This window comes from Phyllobates terribilis, unplaced genomic scaffold, assembly GCF_046119375.1.
Source record: "Phyllobates terribilis strain yellow unplaced genomic scaffold, ASM4611937v1 Scaffold_12__6_contigs__length_324123572, whole genome shotgun sequence".
NCBI classification, from domain to species: domain Eukaryota; kingdom Metazoa; phylum Chordata; class Amphibia; order Anura; family Dendrobatidae; genus Phyllobates; species Phyllobates terribilis.
Window position 1 is genome coordinate 306624495 of NW_027362772.1, and position 17284 is coordinate 306641778.

At 48.6% G+C, this 17284-nt stretch overlaps 1 protein-coding gene across 4 annotated transcripts in view; it reads right to left on the reverse strand.

The window, feature by feature from the left end:
- The window catches only part of CDON (cell adhesion associated, oncogene regulated), a 150967-nt gene extending 144711 nt beyond the window's left edge, over positions 1-6256 (reverse strand). For 3 of the 4 annotated variants that reach the window (XM_073657338.1, XM_073657337.1, XM_073657336.1), the window contains exon 1: positions 6094-6255. The gene's annotated coding sequence lies outside the window, so the exon portion shown is untranslated. Of the gene's footprint in view, positions 1-6093 lie in introns of all 4 variants that reach the window. The other variant, XM_073657340.1, reaches the window with a different exon arrangement.
- Between the last annotated feature and the right edge of the window lie 11028 nt (positions 6257-17284).

A 17284-nucleotide genomic window follows, 5' to 3' on the forward strand; every position in this document is an offset into this window, starting at 1 on the left:
ACAGGCGGTCACCAGATACTGATGATGGAGGCGACAGGGGGTCACCAGATACTGATGATGGAGGCGACAGGCGGTCACTAGATACTGAAGATAAAAGCGACGGGCGGTCACCAGATACTGATAATGGAGGCAGGGGGTGATCACCAGATACTGATGATGGAGGCGACGGGCGGTCACCAGATACTGATGATGGAGGCGACAGGCGGTCAACAGATACTGATGATGGAGGCGACAGGGAGTCACCAGATACTGATGATGTAGGCGACGACCGGTCACCAGATACTGATGATGGAGGAGATGGCCGGTCACTAGATACTGATGATGGAGGAGATGGCGGGCCACCAGATACTGATGATGGAGGAGATGGCGGGCGGTCACCAGATACTGATGATGGAGGAGATGGCGGGCGGTCACCAGATACTGATGATGGAGGAGATGGCGGGCGGTCACCAGATACTGATGATGGAGGAGATGGCGGGCGGTCACCAGATACTGATGATGGAGGAGATGGCGGGCCACCAGATACTGATAGTATTTCGATTTCTCTTTTGTTTATTCACTCTGCATTTTGTTAGTTGATAGAAATAAACTCTCAACACTTTCATTTCATCTCAATTTAACGGTGAGCCATAACAGTAAAGACACAAATATCACCAGATCAGCGCCAAAGTCATTCGTTCTGATACATTACATGTAGAACTGATATTGCTCCAGGCAAATCTGTTACATTTTGTGATGAATTTGGGGGGACGGGGGCTGACAAAAGTTTTTACTCTGTAGTTGTTTGGTTTATCAGGCGTTGCTTTAGTAATTAGTAGTAGTTAGTAGCTTTAATAATGGTTGCCACTCACTTTTTACAGACTTCTGGACAGAAAATCTCCAACATAATAATACTGTGATATTTCTCCCTATATATACTTGCAGATTCAACCATGAAGAACTCTAAGTATCTGTATCACAACTCCCATGGGATCTATAATGGAAGCCATTGTGGTTGTCAGCCAAACTTCCTAGAACAAATTAAACAATCTCAAAACTTTTTGGAAGAGGATGATTTAAGGATATATATTTCCTATTTAAGTTTATTTTTACCTACAAAGAATAAGATCCAGTGGATTTCGGAGGAATAATTATCGAGCCATGAGAATTTGTTTAGCAAAAGCAGTGACCTAATCGCCAGAAACCATCTATGAGAAGAGAGGAAAATGCAGGAAATGATGGATGTTAATGTCTCCCAGGCTCGGGATAACGGCCGCAGCGCTTTTCTGCCCAATTACTGCTTTATATGTTGTGTAATTCATGAACTCTCCATTTATGACGAAGGGTTAAATCCTGGCAATGTATGACTGAGTGTAACATGAGAGAAGAGCAGAGCTCTAGAATACAACGCAAGCCAAGGTATATGGACCACGGGTCTGTGCGGAACGTTCAACGGATGAAAAGTCACAAAATACAATGTAGCTGAGAAAACCAATGTCGGATCATCCGTTTATCTAACATCCAGCTACATCCGTCCAATATCCAACTAATCTACCCATTAGAGGAGAGCAGAAAAAAGTCTCAAGACCCTGGTCCAGGCGTCTGTGGCCACCGGAACAGAGCCCTGCGAGCCACCTCCTTCTTGCCGGCATCACCAGCGCCTCTTCTGATTGGTAGGCTCAGTGTGATGTCAGGCGCGCGTCACGCCACTGTGATGATGTCATGTTGGACCTACTCCAGCAGAGGCGCTGGAGATGTCGCCAGGTAGGAGGAGCTTCGTAGGGCTTTATTCCGGCACTCAAAGACAACCAAGATGGTTGTTGGCTAGACCATGGTCCTAAGAATTTTTTTTGCTCGACTCTACTATCCATCCAATATCTGATATCTGACTACTTAATCTATCCAATATCTTTCTCTCTATGTATCCATCCAATGATAAATTGCATATCTTCTATTTATCTAATACATTCTATGTATTTTCATCATATCTGTTATCTGTCACTTATCGATGTTAATTTCTCATATCTTTGTGATTATTCTATATGAATGGGGTGACTGTATTTAGCTCTGATGGTTTTTATTAATAGGAGTTGTGCAAATCCAATGCAATAAGATAATATATGCTCAGGAACGAAGGACATCTAATTTATCCAAACTCTTTAGAAAAATCAGATTTTCCTGTCTGACATTATTTATTTTATCAGTAGGAGCCATGTCGGGGTGAACTGAGGACCCGAGAGTCATTTTACATATTCAGAACTTTCTGTTAGGATATAGAAACTACAGTCCCATAAAGAGACTGAACCTGAAGGACGCCAGGTACATTCAGTGTATGCCACTGACAGCTCCTACATTATTATATTCATGTACAGGATGTAAGACAAATATTCCAGAGAGAACCATGAAATATTACTAGGAAAAATCTACAACCCCAAACCTATATATGTATAAATGCAGCAAAACTGGCCTGTCCTAAATCATAGACATTACAATTACTGTAGTGTAAAGGAAATAGGAAACCTTCCACATCCAGAGATTGTACAAACCTGATTACTGAAACAACAGATGCAAGATAGATAGAGAGATAGAATTATATAGTTATTAGATGTTTATCTTTTTTATCTATAAGGATTACATTTACTTTCAATTTAAGGGAACTGCAATGGGAGCAACATCTACCCCATTATAATACTCTCTTGGGAAATCTTATATCTGTGTCATGTAAATTCAATTTTATGCAAGGTCAGCGGTAAGAGGATGAGCAGCAACAAGATAGATGAAGACAATGACAAAATTTATAAAAATGACATTGAAAAGTCAAAGATCCAAGCAAAAACTGAACATTGAGGAGTTGTATTTATTGGATGTGATGGGATGCCTCATGATAGTATCAATACACTTCTACTGGTATTACTGGTGGCATTTCTAATAATCTTAGTAATAACTATTAATATTCAGTAACAAGAGTCATATCCAGGACCTGTACAACACGGATTAATAAATATACAAATAAAGGTACGTTAGAGAATACGGAGAAACATAAATAACGAGAGAACTCCAAAATGGGGCAGCACACCAAACCCAAAAGATGAAAAGTTGGATTTTAATTAGTCCATGCTGGGCTAATTAAAATCCATTTTTTTCAACATCTGACTTTGGTGTGCTGCCCTCATTTTATGGAGTTTTCTATAAGGAAACGGCTTTTGGTGATAACCTTAGTGGCTTTGTACCCATCTTTGTATGGAAAACTGTCCCTTTTATTTTTTTTATTTCTAAACAATGAGAGAGATAGAAATATATGAGATAGATATCCAATATGTATCTCATAATCATTGATATTTTATGTATAAGGATTAATTTTACTTTTAATTCAATGGGAAAGAAAAAGTAATGCCATCATAAGACTCTGTTGTTAAATCCTATGGATATGACATATAGATATCATTCTTAGGTAGGGTCAAAGGGAAGAGGGTAAGCAGCAAAAAGATAGTTAGTGGCAATGACTAAAAACATAGCTACATTGTAATATCACAACTAGTATTACTTGTGGCATTTGTAATACATTTTGTTAGAACTATTCACACTGAGTCAGATCCATTAACTGTACAAACTCTTACTATTGCAAATACAGATTTAGGCACTAGATAGATAGATAGATAGATAGATAGATGAAACAATTTATATGTTCTAGATAAGTAGATATATATGAGATAGAAAAACATTGAATATCTATCTCATATCGATCTATATACATGTAAGGATTAATTTTATATTACATTTTTGGGAACAACAATGGGAGCAACATCTACCCCATCATAAGACTCTGTTAGAACATCTTATGAATATGACATGTAGATTGAATTTTTAGTCAGGATCAAGTGGAAGAGGATGAGTAGCAACAAGATTGATAAAAACAATGACAAAAATCATGCAGTAAACGTTGAAAAGTCAAAGATCAAAATAGAAACTCATCATTCAAGAGAAGCTGCATGTATAGGGTCTGATTGGAGCCCATGTCAGAGGATCACTGATACTGGTATTATTTGTGGCATTTCCCATGATATTAGTAATAACTATTAATATTGAGTCACATTAACTGTACAACTCTAATTATTGCATATATAAATGCAGGCACAAGATATATGGATAGATAGATAGATAGATAGATAGATAGATAGATAGATAAAGCAGAGGGGAGATCTAAACTAAATATTTAGATAGATGCATTCAAGATACATAGAAGATAAACAAATATATATATATATTATACCTAAAAAGAGAGTACACAATGTCTTCAAATACACATTGGGTTTTTACTTATTTGTTTCATATGTTTGTATCTCACATCTATCTACCCATCTGTCTCATATCTATGAAACTTATTATGTTTAAGGAACAGGATTGATTTTATTTTCAATTTAAGGGAATGGAAATGGGGGCAACTTCTACCCCATCCTAAGCCAAAACTTATTGAGGTATTGGATTAGAAGTACAGAATGTTTTGGAAAATGGATGCATCATATAAATATTTTTTTAGGGTCAAGGGGAATAGAAAGGGGAAAAAGATTAGATATAACAAGAAGGATGGAAGAATGACAAATATTTTGAAAAGGATGTAAAGAAGCCTAAGATTCAAGCAGAAAAATAACATTCAGGGGGATCAGTATTTATAGGGTCTGACTGGTGCCCACATTATAGTATCACTACTACTGGTATTATACCTCACACTTCTAATGTGAGCAGTTGTAACTATTAATAAAAACTGAAATTCACCTCCATCTGCTGTGATAATCTTTTCATTGGCTTGGTCAGGTGAATGTACCTACTCGCACCTATCCTTCTGGGGTACAATACTTTAAAGATGGCAGCACTGAGCCTCTGATAGGTCCAATGTTACGTCTGAAGCAAAATCACTAACGATCAACTAAAAAAAAAAAGTTTAAAAATGTTTACAAAAACAAAAGTTTTTGTAAACTTGGGTGAAATAAAATGGCCAATATTAAGGTATTCACCCCACTTTCTTTGACACCTTTCCCCCGCTCAGTTACTCCCCTTTGTTATTCAGTACTTTAGGAAAGCTGGGTGTCTTTTTTTTCCCAAAGCTTTTAGCCTCTTTGCAGTCCCAGCACTTATTATTGCAGTGAACCGTGTGTGTTCCCCGCGTGCTGCCGCCGCCGCCGCGCTCACATCTGGCGCTGCGAACACGGGATCTTCCCGATATAATGTGAATTTACTTTAAAACTGTTAAAGGAAACAAATAAAGCAATTTTGTGGTTAACAGTTAGAGGCTGAAATCCAAGCGATCTCCGTAAACATACACTCCGGCCTGCGAGACTTGGAAACCGTGTCTGCGCGCGGCCGCGATTAACCCCTCCTGCCCCAGCCACCAGCGAAAAAAAAAAAGACCCGGCCATCAGATACACTGTCACAGTGCATATTGCTGCAATCGCTCACTACTGTACAGATGCAGCAGAGCTGAACGAGGTATCAAACCAAGTGGATAGAAAAAGAGACGTTTACATAGTGAAACTTTTTTCAGTCCTGTGCAAAAGCACCTTGCTATCAAAAATGAATTGTGCAAAATGACAAACCCAGCTCTGCTGCACCTACATAATTCCCACGGCTGACAGCGGGACTGTTTATGTCATTTTGTTCTTTTTTTTTTCTCATTACTCCCAACCTGTCCCATCTTTACCTGTACAGCTAACACAACGACATAGTGCAAAAACATGAACGTATGAAGCAGAGCTAGGTTTGTATTGGAGCAAATGGATCCGTAGTTTATCATTATCGTTTAGCAAAGTGTCAGGACAAATATCCTATACTATGGTAGGACGGTGTAGAGCGGAGTTTGTTGCATGCAGCTGGCATGAGCAGATGTAGCAGTGCTGGATTGCACAGCTGAGTTTGTCATTCAGCACAATGCATGGTGATATCACAAAGTTTTTTGCATAGGACTGCAGGTAACCCTACTGCACGCGCCCCCAACTCTGCTACATCTATACAGTTAAGCACAGAGTATCTTTATGTGTACAGTAGATGGAACGGTGCAATAAGGTTACCAGCGACGCCGGATGGTTAATTAGCGAATGATTGCTAAGGTGCGTCACTTACCTCCTCGCCGCCCTGAAGGGTCTCGTGTCGAAGCCTCGTCCGACTAACGGCGGTCTCAGCAGCAGATGCCGCAGCCGTCTCTTCCTCCAGAGCTCAGCCCCTCTCCGCTGTGGCTTTCTGCCCAGCAACTTTTGCTTAGCAGCCAAGGAAACTTTCTCTAAAGGGGGAACGAGAGCCAGAAATTGCTTTGAAACGAAGACTTAGAGAGAGAGGACGAGGGCGGAAGGGAAGGTTCTTGTCTCGGTTTGTTCTATAAAAAAAAAATTGCAAAAAAAAAAAATAATAATATTTTTTTTTTATTTTGGAAATTGACAACACATGGATGGAGCAGAGGCCTAGTAAACAGCCCATCCTCGATGAGCGCGGCGCCCCAGCAACAAACACGCAGGAAATAGCCAAGATAACAGGAATAGTCACAAAAAAACATGTGTTTCGGATGGAAAGTTGACCCCCTCCTCACCGGCAACTTTTTTTTTTCTTCTTTTGCCGCTGCTGATTATTTCTCAATGTGAACGTTGGAGCCACAATGCAAATTTATTACTGGACGGAACAATAAATCCGAAATTGCAAAATAACATAAGTTAGTATTTGCACCCACCCCCCTCCCCCAAAAAAAAGTATAATAAGCCTCAGCCCCCTAAGAGTGTGTGTACACATGCCAGATTTGCAATTATCACATGATCCAGGACGTGCCTCATTGCCTTTCCGTGCGTAGACGTCTATTTTCGTGGCGTTATTTAGTCTGTACAGAGGTTTGCGGAGCTGCAGAATCCTTATTCACATGCACCGGATGCAGATTGTTATTTGATCCGGATTACGGGGCAGAATCCGCGCTGAAATCCGCGTCATGTCCGGTCTGATACGGATCATTTCAAAATCCTATTACAAAGTCAAGCCCCCCGTACACATCAGATCACACACAGTCCACCATGGCCAGGACCAAAGAGCTGTCTAAGGACACCATGGACAAAAATGAAGCCCTGCACAAGGCTGGGATGAGCTACTGGACAACAGGCAAACAGCTTGGTGTGAAGGCAACAACTGTTGGCACAATTATTAGAAAATGGAAGAAACATAAGATGACTGTCAATCTTCCTCGCTCTGGGGCTCCATGCAAGATCTCGCCTCGTGGGGTGAGGATGATTCTGAGAAAGGTCAGGAATCAGCCCAGAACTACATGGGAGAGGGCCTGGCCACTGACCTGAAGAGAGCTGGGACCACAGTCTCAAACATTACAGTTAGTAACACACTATGCCGTCATGGATTAAAATCCTGCAGAGGTATGGGAGAAGGTCATGTGGTCAGATAAGACTAAAATAGAACTACTTCGTATCAACTCCACTCGCCGTGTTTGGAGGAAGAAGAAGGATGAGTACAACCCCAAGAACACCATCACAACCGTGAAGCATGGTGGGAGAAACATCATACTTTAAGGATGCTTTTCTGCAAAAGGGAAAGGACGACTGCACTGTATTGAAGGGAGGATGGATGGGGTCATGTATCGCGAGATTTTGGGCAACAACCTAAATCCCACAATGTCCCAACAATCTGTTCGCTATTTCATCCTTCTTCTCTGACATATTTCTAAAACTTAACATGGACAAAACTGAATTCATCATCTTTCCCCCATCTCACTCAGCCCCCCCATCTGACCTATCCATCATAGTCAATGACTGTCCTCTCTCCCCCATCCCTCAAGTTTGCTGCCTTGGGGTAACCCTGGACTCTGATCTCTCCTTCATACCACATATCCAAGCCCTTTCCACTTCCTGCCGACTCCAACTCAAAAATATCTCCCGGATCTGCACATTCCTCAACCACGAATCTGCAAAAACACTAGTGCATGCCCTCATCATCTCCCGCCTTGACTACTGCAACCTCCTGCTCTGTGGCCTCCCCTCTAACACTCTCGCACCCCTCCAATCTATCCTAAACACTGCTGCCCAATAATCCACCTGTCCCCCCTCTATTCCCCGGACTCTCCCCTCTGTCAATCTCTTCACTGGCTCCCCATTGCCCAGAGACTCCAGTTCAAAACCCTAACCATGGCACACAAAGCCATTCACAACCTGTCTCCTCCATACATCTGTGACCTAGTCTCCCGGTACTTACCTGCACGTAACCTCCGATCCTCACAAGATCTCCTGCTCTACTCCCCTCTTATCTCCTCTTCCCACAAGATTTTTCCTGTGCATCCCCCTACTCTGGAACTCTCTACCCCAACATAATAGACTCTCGCCTACCGTGGAAACCTTCAAAAGGAACCTGAAGACCCACCTCTTCCGACAAGCCTCCAACCTGCAGTAACCACCACTCCACCATACCGCTGCACGACCAGCTCTACCCTCACCTACTGTTATCCTCACCCTTCCCTTGTAGACTGTGAGCCCTCACGGGCAGGGCCCTCGCTCCTCCTGTACCAGTTGCCGAATTGTATTGTTCAAAATTTATTGTAATTGTTTGTGCTATGTATATCCCTGTCACATGTAAAGCGCCATGGAATGAATGGCTCTATAATAATAAATAATAATAACAAAGACCTTCCCTCAGTAAGGGCATTGAAGATGGGTCATTGCTGGGTCTTCCAGCATGACAATGACCCAAAACATACAGCCAAGGCATCTAAGGAGTGGCTCCGTAAGAAGCACTATGTTACGCTCACGCCCGGACTGTTTGGCGTGAGCGTGGTTAGAGGTCCCACTGGGCCACGAACCGAGGAGTGCCTGGAGGGGAGTGACTAGGGGCCTTGTCAGATCCGACCACGGACGCACGGCGGCTTAATCGACTCCGTGGTCTGAGGAGGGACGTGGGAGATGGCCCAGGTGCTACTCCAGGTCAGACCCCGGTCACACAGCTGTTGACCCACACCAGGGATTGCAGGAACGGGCAGGTTTGGCTGGTATGCAGATAGTAGGGTGCTGGCAGGCACAGCTGGTATACAGACAGGTGGGTACTGGCAGGTAGGTAAACAGGCTGGATAGGGACCAGTACAGGGACTGGGATACAGGAACAGAGCTGCAGATGCGGACGGGAAGCTGAGCAGGGCAGACCAGAGCCAAAGGTGCAGAGGGGAAGCGGAGCAGGGCAGAGCAGAGCCGCAGGTGCGGAGGGGAAGCGGAGCACGGCAGAGCAGAGCCGCAGGTGGGGAGGGGAAGCGGAGCACGGCAGAGCAGAGCCGCAGGTGCGGAGGGGGAAGTAGAGCAGGGCAGAGCAGAGCCACAGGTGTGGAGGGGAAGCAGAGCAGGGCAGAGCAGAGCCGCATGTGCAGAGGGGAAGCAGAGCAGGGCAGAGCAGAGCTGAGCCGCAGGTGCGAAGGGGAAGCGGAGCAGGGCAGAGCAGAGACGCAGGTGCAGAGGGGAAGCGGAGCAGGGCAGAGCAGAGCAGCAGGTGCAGATGGGAAGCGGAGCAGAGCAGTGCGGCAGAAGCGGACAGACAGGACTCTGTTCACATGGAACAGACAGTGACAGGGCCGCATGTGCAGAGGGGAAGCGGAGCAGGGCAGAGCAGAGCTGAGCCGCAGCTGCGGAGGGGAAGAGGAGCAGGGCAGAGCAGAGACGCAGGTGCAGAGGGGAAGCGGAGCAGGGCAGAGCAGAGCAGCAGGTGCAGATGGGAAGCGGAGCAGAGCAGTGCGGCAGGAGCGGACAGACAGGACTCTGTTCACATGGAACAGACAGTGACAGGGAAACACAGGAAGATAGCTAGAACACAGGAGGTAGATATGGAGGCAGGGAAAAGGGACAAGCAGAACCAGATACACACAAGGTACTTGCAATGAAGTAGTGAGTGGACACAAAACTCACAAACAGAGGTACAGAGACAATGAGTAGGAGTCAGGTACTGGTTCAGACACTGCAGGAAAAGGGAAGGATCGGACATAGAGACAAACAGGTAACGGGCTAGGACACAGTTCAGACAGGAACTGACACAGGAATGAGATACAGAAACGAACTTGGGCATTCAGCCCCCAGGGTGACAGGAGTAGACTAGAAGTCACAGATACAGGTAACGGGCCAGGGTATGCAGCCCCCAGGGTGGCGAAAACAGGCAAGATTCAGGACAGGACCTGGCAACTCACAGTTGCACAGAACACACTGTAAGAAAGTATTGCTCAGGTACCTCCTACTGGGTGGAGGAGGTTTAAATATCCAGTGACTCACAGCAATAGGTTGGGGACGCATTAGGACTGCGCACACTGTAACTTTAAGAATCAGGAAGTTCCAGCGCCGCCACCCTAAGCCAGCAGAGAAGAGACATGCATATAGCAAGTAGAGGAGCATAGTGCACAGCCTGGACTGGTAGGTAAGTTGGCGGTCTTGCATGGTGGGAGATGGTAAGCCATGCCAGCTTGCCACCAGGGATGTTACACACTAAAGGTCCTGGAGTGGCCTAGCCAGTCTCCAGACCTGAACTCAATAGAAAATCATTGGATGGAGCTGAAACTCAATGTTACCCAGTGACAGCCCCGAAACCTGAAAGATCTGGAGAACATCTGTATGGAGGAGGGGGCCAAAATCCCTGCTGCAGTTTGTGCAAACCTGGTCAAGAACTACAGGAAACGTCTGACCTCTGTAATTGCAAACAAAGGTTTCTGGACCAAATATTAAGTTCTGTTTTTCTATTGTATCAAATACTTATTTCATATAATAAAATGCAAATTAATTATGTAAAAATCATACAATGTGATTCTCTGGATTTATTCTTAGGTTCTGTCTCTCACAGGTGAAGTGACCTACGATAAAAATTACAGACATCTCCATTCTTTGTAAGTGGGAAAACGTGCAAAATTGGAAGTGTATCAAATACTTATTTTCCCCACTGTATATACTAAAAATAAAAAGTATTTAGTCAGCCACCAATTGTGCAAGTTCCCCCATTTAAAAAGATGACAGAGGCCTGTAATTGACATCATAGGTGGAAAATAAGTATTTGGTCAATTCCAAACAAGCAAAAGAACACCATACATACTGTGAAGCATGGGGGTGGCAACATCATGCTTTGGGGCTGTTTCTCTGCCAAGGGACCAGGACGACTGATCCATGTACATGAAAGAATGCATGGGGCCATGTATCGTGAGATTTTGAGTGCAAACCTCCTTCCATCAGCAAGGGCTTTGAAGATGAAACGTGGCTGGGTCTTTCAGCATGACAATGATCCCAAGCACACCGCCAGGGCCATGAAGGAGTGGCTTCGTAAGAAGCATTTCAAGGTCCTGGAGTGGCCTAGCCAGTCTCCACATCTAAACCTTATAGAAAACCTTTGGAGGGAGTTGAAAGTCCGTGTTGCCCAGCGACAGCCTCAAAACATCCCTGCTCTAGAGGAGATCTGCATGGAGGAATGGGCCAACATACCAGCAACAGTGTGTGCCAACCTTGTGAAGACTTACAGAAAACGTTTCAACTCTGTCATTGCCAACAAAGTATATACAACAAAGTATTGAGATGAACTTTTGTAATTGACCAAATACTTATTTTCCACCAAAATTTGAAAAAAATTTCTTTCCAAATCAGACAATGTGATTTTCAGGATTTGTTTTCTCATTTTGTCTCTCATAGTCGAGGTCGACCTATGATGTCAATTACAGGCCGACCTCATCTTTATAAGTGGGAGAACTTGCACAATTGATGGCTGACTAAATACTTATTTTCCCCACTGTATATATATATATATATATATATATATATATATATATATATATATATCTTCTCACCTGGTGCCGTTCCTTTGATTTTGGCGCTATACGTGCAACGGTGAAGTGACACAACAATGCAGACATCGCAGTAATAGCGTCAGTCCAGGAGGTGAGCGTCTTTTATCTTATATAGAAGCAAAGAAGGGGTCGTCCGGCTGTTGACAAACCCCTTTAAGACCGGTAAGCATCCAGACCAGGTGCCCACTGCATGGCAGCAGAAACCCTAAAGGCGGCGCCTCTTTCAGCAGATATTGGTTAATCAGGATCAAGGTGATGACTTGTCTTCCGATCGATCATCTGTGGGATCTGCTGGAAAAACAAGTCTGATCCATGAAGTCCACAAAGAGCAGCACACAGGATCTGGTGCGGAGCAGAGGGATGTGGGATCCGGACCTTGACGGGTTAAAGAGGGTAGAGGCGCAATATTAGGCCGGTGCTTTTACTGTTATGGCTGGTGCATGTCACCCAGCATATGGTTGTGACTGCACAGTCTTAGTGAACCAGGAGGCTCAGGATGGACATATCACTTGGTGCGCTCCCAGACAGGGACTTGTGCGTTGGATGGAGTTGTGGAAGGACAAACAGAAGAATGGGAACATGAACGCCCCGGTAACAATATTTAATTCATGGAAGCTTCTGGAGTCACACTTTACCTGGCAGAATTTATATTCCTCCCCCTCCAGGGCCCAGTTCACACATTCATCGGAGAATTACTTTACAGACAACGATAAATTCAGATGAAGATGCTGCGATGGACGCCAAGGAGCGGGCAGGACTGACAGCCATCAGAGCGTGATCAAAGCCCCGGAGCGGCAGATGCACATCACAGATCCGAATCTTCACCTCTGCTCATTGCTTCCATGTGTCGCCCGGCGCTCGCTCCCATCTGTGCGCTCACATGTGCAGCCGAGCTCGGCAGGAAAACCTCCTATTGGCACCAAGTGAAAGATTTTACCTTGTCATTAAATGCAGAGATAAAAGGAGGTCAAACTAAGCCCGGGCCGTGCCAACATTGTCCTGGAGCTGCAGGACCGGGCCTGCCAACTTTGTCCTGGAGCAGCAGGACTGGGCCATGCCAACATTATCCTGGAGCAGCAGGACCGGGCTGTGCCAACATTGTCCTGGAACAGCAGGACCAGGCAGTGCCAACATTGTCCTGGAGCAGCAGGACCAGACCGTGTCAACTTTGTCCTGGAGCAGCAGGACTGGGCCATGCCAACATTATCCTGGAGCAGCAGGACCGGGCCGTGCCAACATTGTCCTGGAGCAGCAGGACCGGACCGTGTCAACATTGTCCTGGAGCAGCAGGACCGGGCCGTGTCAACATTGTCCTGGAGCAGCAGGACCGGGCCGTGCCAACATTGTCCTGGAGCAGCAGGACCGGACCGTGTCAACATTGTCCTGGAACAGCAGGACCAGGCAGTGCCAACATTGTCCTGGAGAAGCAGGACCGGACCTGCCAACTTTGTCCTGGAGCAGCAGGACAGGGCCATGCCAACATTATCTTGGAGCAGCAGGACCGGGCTGTGCCAACATTGTCCTGGAACAGCAGGACCAGGCAGTGCCAACATTGTCCTGGAGCAGCAGGACCAGACCGTGTTAACATTGTCCTGGAGCAGCAGGACCGGACCGTGCCAACATTGTGGAGCAGCAGGACCGGGCCGTGTCAACATTGTCCTGGAGCGGCAGGACCGGGCAGTGCCAACATTGTCCTGAAGCAGCAGGACTGATCAGTGCCAACATTGTCCTGGAGCAGCAGGAGTGGGCCGTGCCAACATTGTAGAGCAGCAGGACAGGGCCGTGACAACATTGTCCTGGAGCAGGAGGATCGGGCCGTGCCAATATTGTCCTGGAGCAGCAGGACGGGGCAGTGCCAACATTGTCCTGGAGCAGCAGGACCGGGCCATGCCAACATTGTCCTGGAGCAGCAGGACTGGGCCACGCCAACATTGTCCTGGAGCAGCAGGACCAGGCCGTGCCAACATTGCCCTGGAACAGCAGGACCGGGCTGTGCCAACATTGTCCTGGAGCATCAGGACCAGGCAGTGTCAACATTGTCCTGGAGCTGCAGGACCAGGCCGTGCCAACATTGTCCTGGAGCATCAGGACTGGGCAGTGCCAACATTGTCTTGGAGCAGCAGGACCGGGCCGTGCCAACATTGTCCTGGAGCTGCAAGACAGGGCCGTGCCAGCATTGTGGAGCAGCAGGACTGGGCCGTGCCAACATTGTGGAGCAGCAGGAACGGGCAGTGCCAACATTGTCCTGGAGCAGCAGGACCGGGCCATGCCAACATTGTCCTGAAGCAGCAGGACTGGGCCGTGCCAGCATTGTGGAGCAGCAGGACCGTGCCATGCCAACATTGTCCTGGAGCAGCAGGACCGGGCCGTGCCAACATTGTCCTGGAGCAGCAGGACCGGGCCGTGCCAACATTGTCCTGGAGCATTGGGACCGGGCCGTGCTAACTTTGTGAAGCAGCAGGACCGGGGCGTGCCAACATTGTCCTGGAGCAGCAGGACCGAGCCGTGCCAACATTGTCCTGTAGCAGCAAGACAGGGACGTGCCAACATTGTGGAGCAGCAGGAATGGGCCGTGCCAACATTGTGGAGCAGCAGGACCGGGCCGTGCCAACATTGTCCTGGAGCAGTAGGACGGAGCCGTGCCAACATTATCCTGAAGCATCGGGACCGGGCTGTGCCAACATTGTCCTGGAGCAGCAGGACCGGGCCGTGCTAACATTGTGAAGCAGCAGGACCGGGCCGTGCCAACACTGTCCTGGAGCAGCAGGACCGGGCCGTGCCAACATTGTCCTTGAGCAGCAGGATCGGGCTGTGCCAACATTGTGGAGCAGCAGGACCGGGCAGTGCCAACATTGTCTTGGAGCAGCAGGACCAGACCGTGTCAACATTGTCCTGGAGCAGCAGGACTGGACCGTGCCAACATTGTGGAGCAGCAGGACCGGGCCGTGTCAACATTGTCCTGGAGCGGCAGGACCGGGCAGTGCCAACATTGTCCTGAAGCAGCAGGACTGATCAGTGCCAACATTGTCCTGGAGCAGCAGGAGTGGGCCGTGCCAACATTGGAGAGCAGCAGGACAGGGCCGTGACAACATTGTCCTGGAGCAGGAAGATTGGGCCGTGCCAATATTGTTCTGGAGCAGCAGGACGGGGCAGTGCCAACATTGTCCTGGAGCAGCAGGACCGGGCCATGCCAACATTGTCCAGGAGCAGCAGGACTGGGCCACGCCAACATTGTCCTGGAGCAGCAGGACCAGGCCGTGCCAACATTGCCCTGGAACAGTAGGACCGGGCAGTGCCAACATTGTCCTGGAGCATCAGGACCAGGCGGTGTCAACATTGTCCTGGAGCTGCAGGACCAGGCCGTGCCAACATTGTCCTGGAGCATCAGGACTGGGCAGTGCCAACATTGTCCTGGAGCAGCAGGACCGGGCCGTGCCAACATTGTCCTGGAGCTGCAAGACAGGGCCGTGCCAGCATTGTGGAGCAGCAGGACTGGGCCGTGCCAACATTGTGGAGCAGCAGGAACGGGCAGTGCCAACATTGTCCTGGAGCAGCAGGACCGGGCCATGCCAACATTGTCCTGAAGCAGCAGGACTGGGCCGTGCCAGCATTGTGGAGCAGCAGGACCGTGCCATGCCAACATTGTCCTGGAGCAGCAGGACAGGGCCGTGCTAGCATTGTGAAGCAGCAGGACCGGGCCGTGCCAACACTGTCTTGGAGCAGCATGACCGTGCCGTGCCAACATTGTCCCTCAGCAGCAGGACTGGGCCGTGCTAACATTGTGAAGCAGCAGGACCGTGCCGTGCCAACATTGTCCTGGAGCCGCAGGATAGGGCCGTGCCAACATTGTCCTGGAGCAGCAGGACCGGGCCGTGCCAACATTGTCCTGGAGCATCGGGACCGGGCCGTGCTAACTTTGTGAAGCAGCAGGACCGGGGCATGCCAACATTGTCCTGGAGCAGCAGGACCGAGCCGTGCCAACATTGTCCTGTAGCAGCAATACAGGGACGTGCCAACATTGTGGAGCAGCAGGAATGGGCCGTGCCAACATTGTGGAGCAGCAGGACCGGGCCGTGCCAATATTGTCCTGGAGCAGTAGGACGGAGCCGTGCCAACACTGTCCTGGAGCAGCAGGACCGGGCCGTGCTAACATTGTGAAGCAGCAGGACCGGGCCGTGCCAACACTGTCCTGGAGCAGCAGGACCGGGCCGTGCCAACATTGTCCTTGAGCAGCAGGATCGGGCTGTGCCAACATTGTGGAGCAGCAGGACCGGGCAGTGCCAACATTGTCCTGGAGCAGCAGGACCGAGCCGTGCCAACATTGTCCTGGAGCAGCAGGACCGAGCCGTGCCAACATTGTCCTGTAGCAGCAATACAGGGACGTGCCAACATTGTGGAGCAGCAGGAATGGGCCGTGCCAACATTGTGGAGCAGCAGGACCGGGCCGTGCCAACATTGTCCTGGAGCTGCAGGACCGAGCCGTGCCAATATTGTCCTGGAGCAGTAGGACGGAGCCGTGCCAACATTATCCTGAAGCATCGGGACCGGGCTGTGCCAACATTGTCCTGGAGCAGCAGGACCGGGCCGTGCTAACATTGTGAAGCAGCAGGACCGGGCCGTGCCAACACTGTCCTGGAGCAGCAGGACCGGGCCGTGCCAACATTGTCCTTGAGCAGCAGGATCGGGCTGTGCCAACATTGTGGAGCAGCAGGACCGGGCAGTGCCAACATTGTCCTGGAGCAGCAGGACCGAGCCGTGCCAACATTGTTCTGGAGCAGCAGGACCGAGCCGTGCCAAATTGTCCTGGAGCAGCAGGACTGGGCCGTGCCAACATTGTCCTGGAGCTGCAGGACCGGGCAATGCCAACATTATCCTGGAGCAGCAGGACCGGGCCATGCCAACATTGTCCTGGAGCAACAGGACCGGGCCGTGCCAACACTGTCCTGGAGCAGCAGGACCAGGCCATGCCAACATTGTCCTGGAGCAGCAAGACAGGGCTGTGCCAATATTGTGGAGCAGCAGGACCGGGCCGTGACAACATTGTCCTGGAGCAGGAGGATCGGGCCGTGCCAACATTATCCTGGAGCTACAAGACAGGGCCGTGCCAACATTGTGGAGCAGCAGGACCCGGCCGTGCCAACATTGTCCTGGAGCAGCAGGACCGGGCAGTGCCAACATTGTCCTGAAGCAGCAGGACCGGGCCATGCCAGCATTGTGGAGCAGCAGGACGGTGCCGTGCCAACATTGTGAAGCAGCAGGACCGTGCCAACATTGTCCTGGAGCAGCAGGATAGGGCCGTGCCAACATTGTCCTGGAGCAGCAGGACCGGGCCGTGCCAACACTGTCCTGGAGCATCGGGACCGGGCCGTGCTAACATTGTGAAGCAGCAGGACCGGGACGTGCCAAAATTGTCCTGGAGCAGCAGGACCGAGCCGTGCCAACATTGTCCTGGAGCAGCAAGACAGGGACGTGCCAACATTGTGG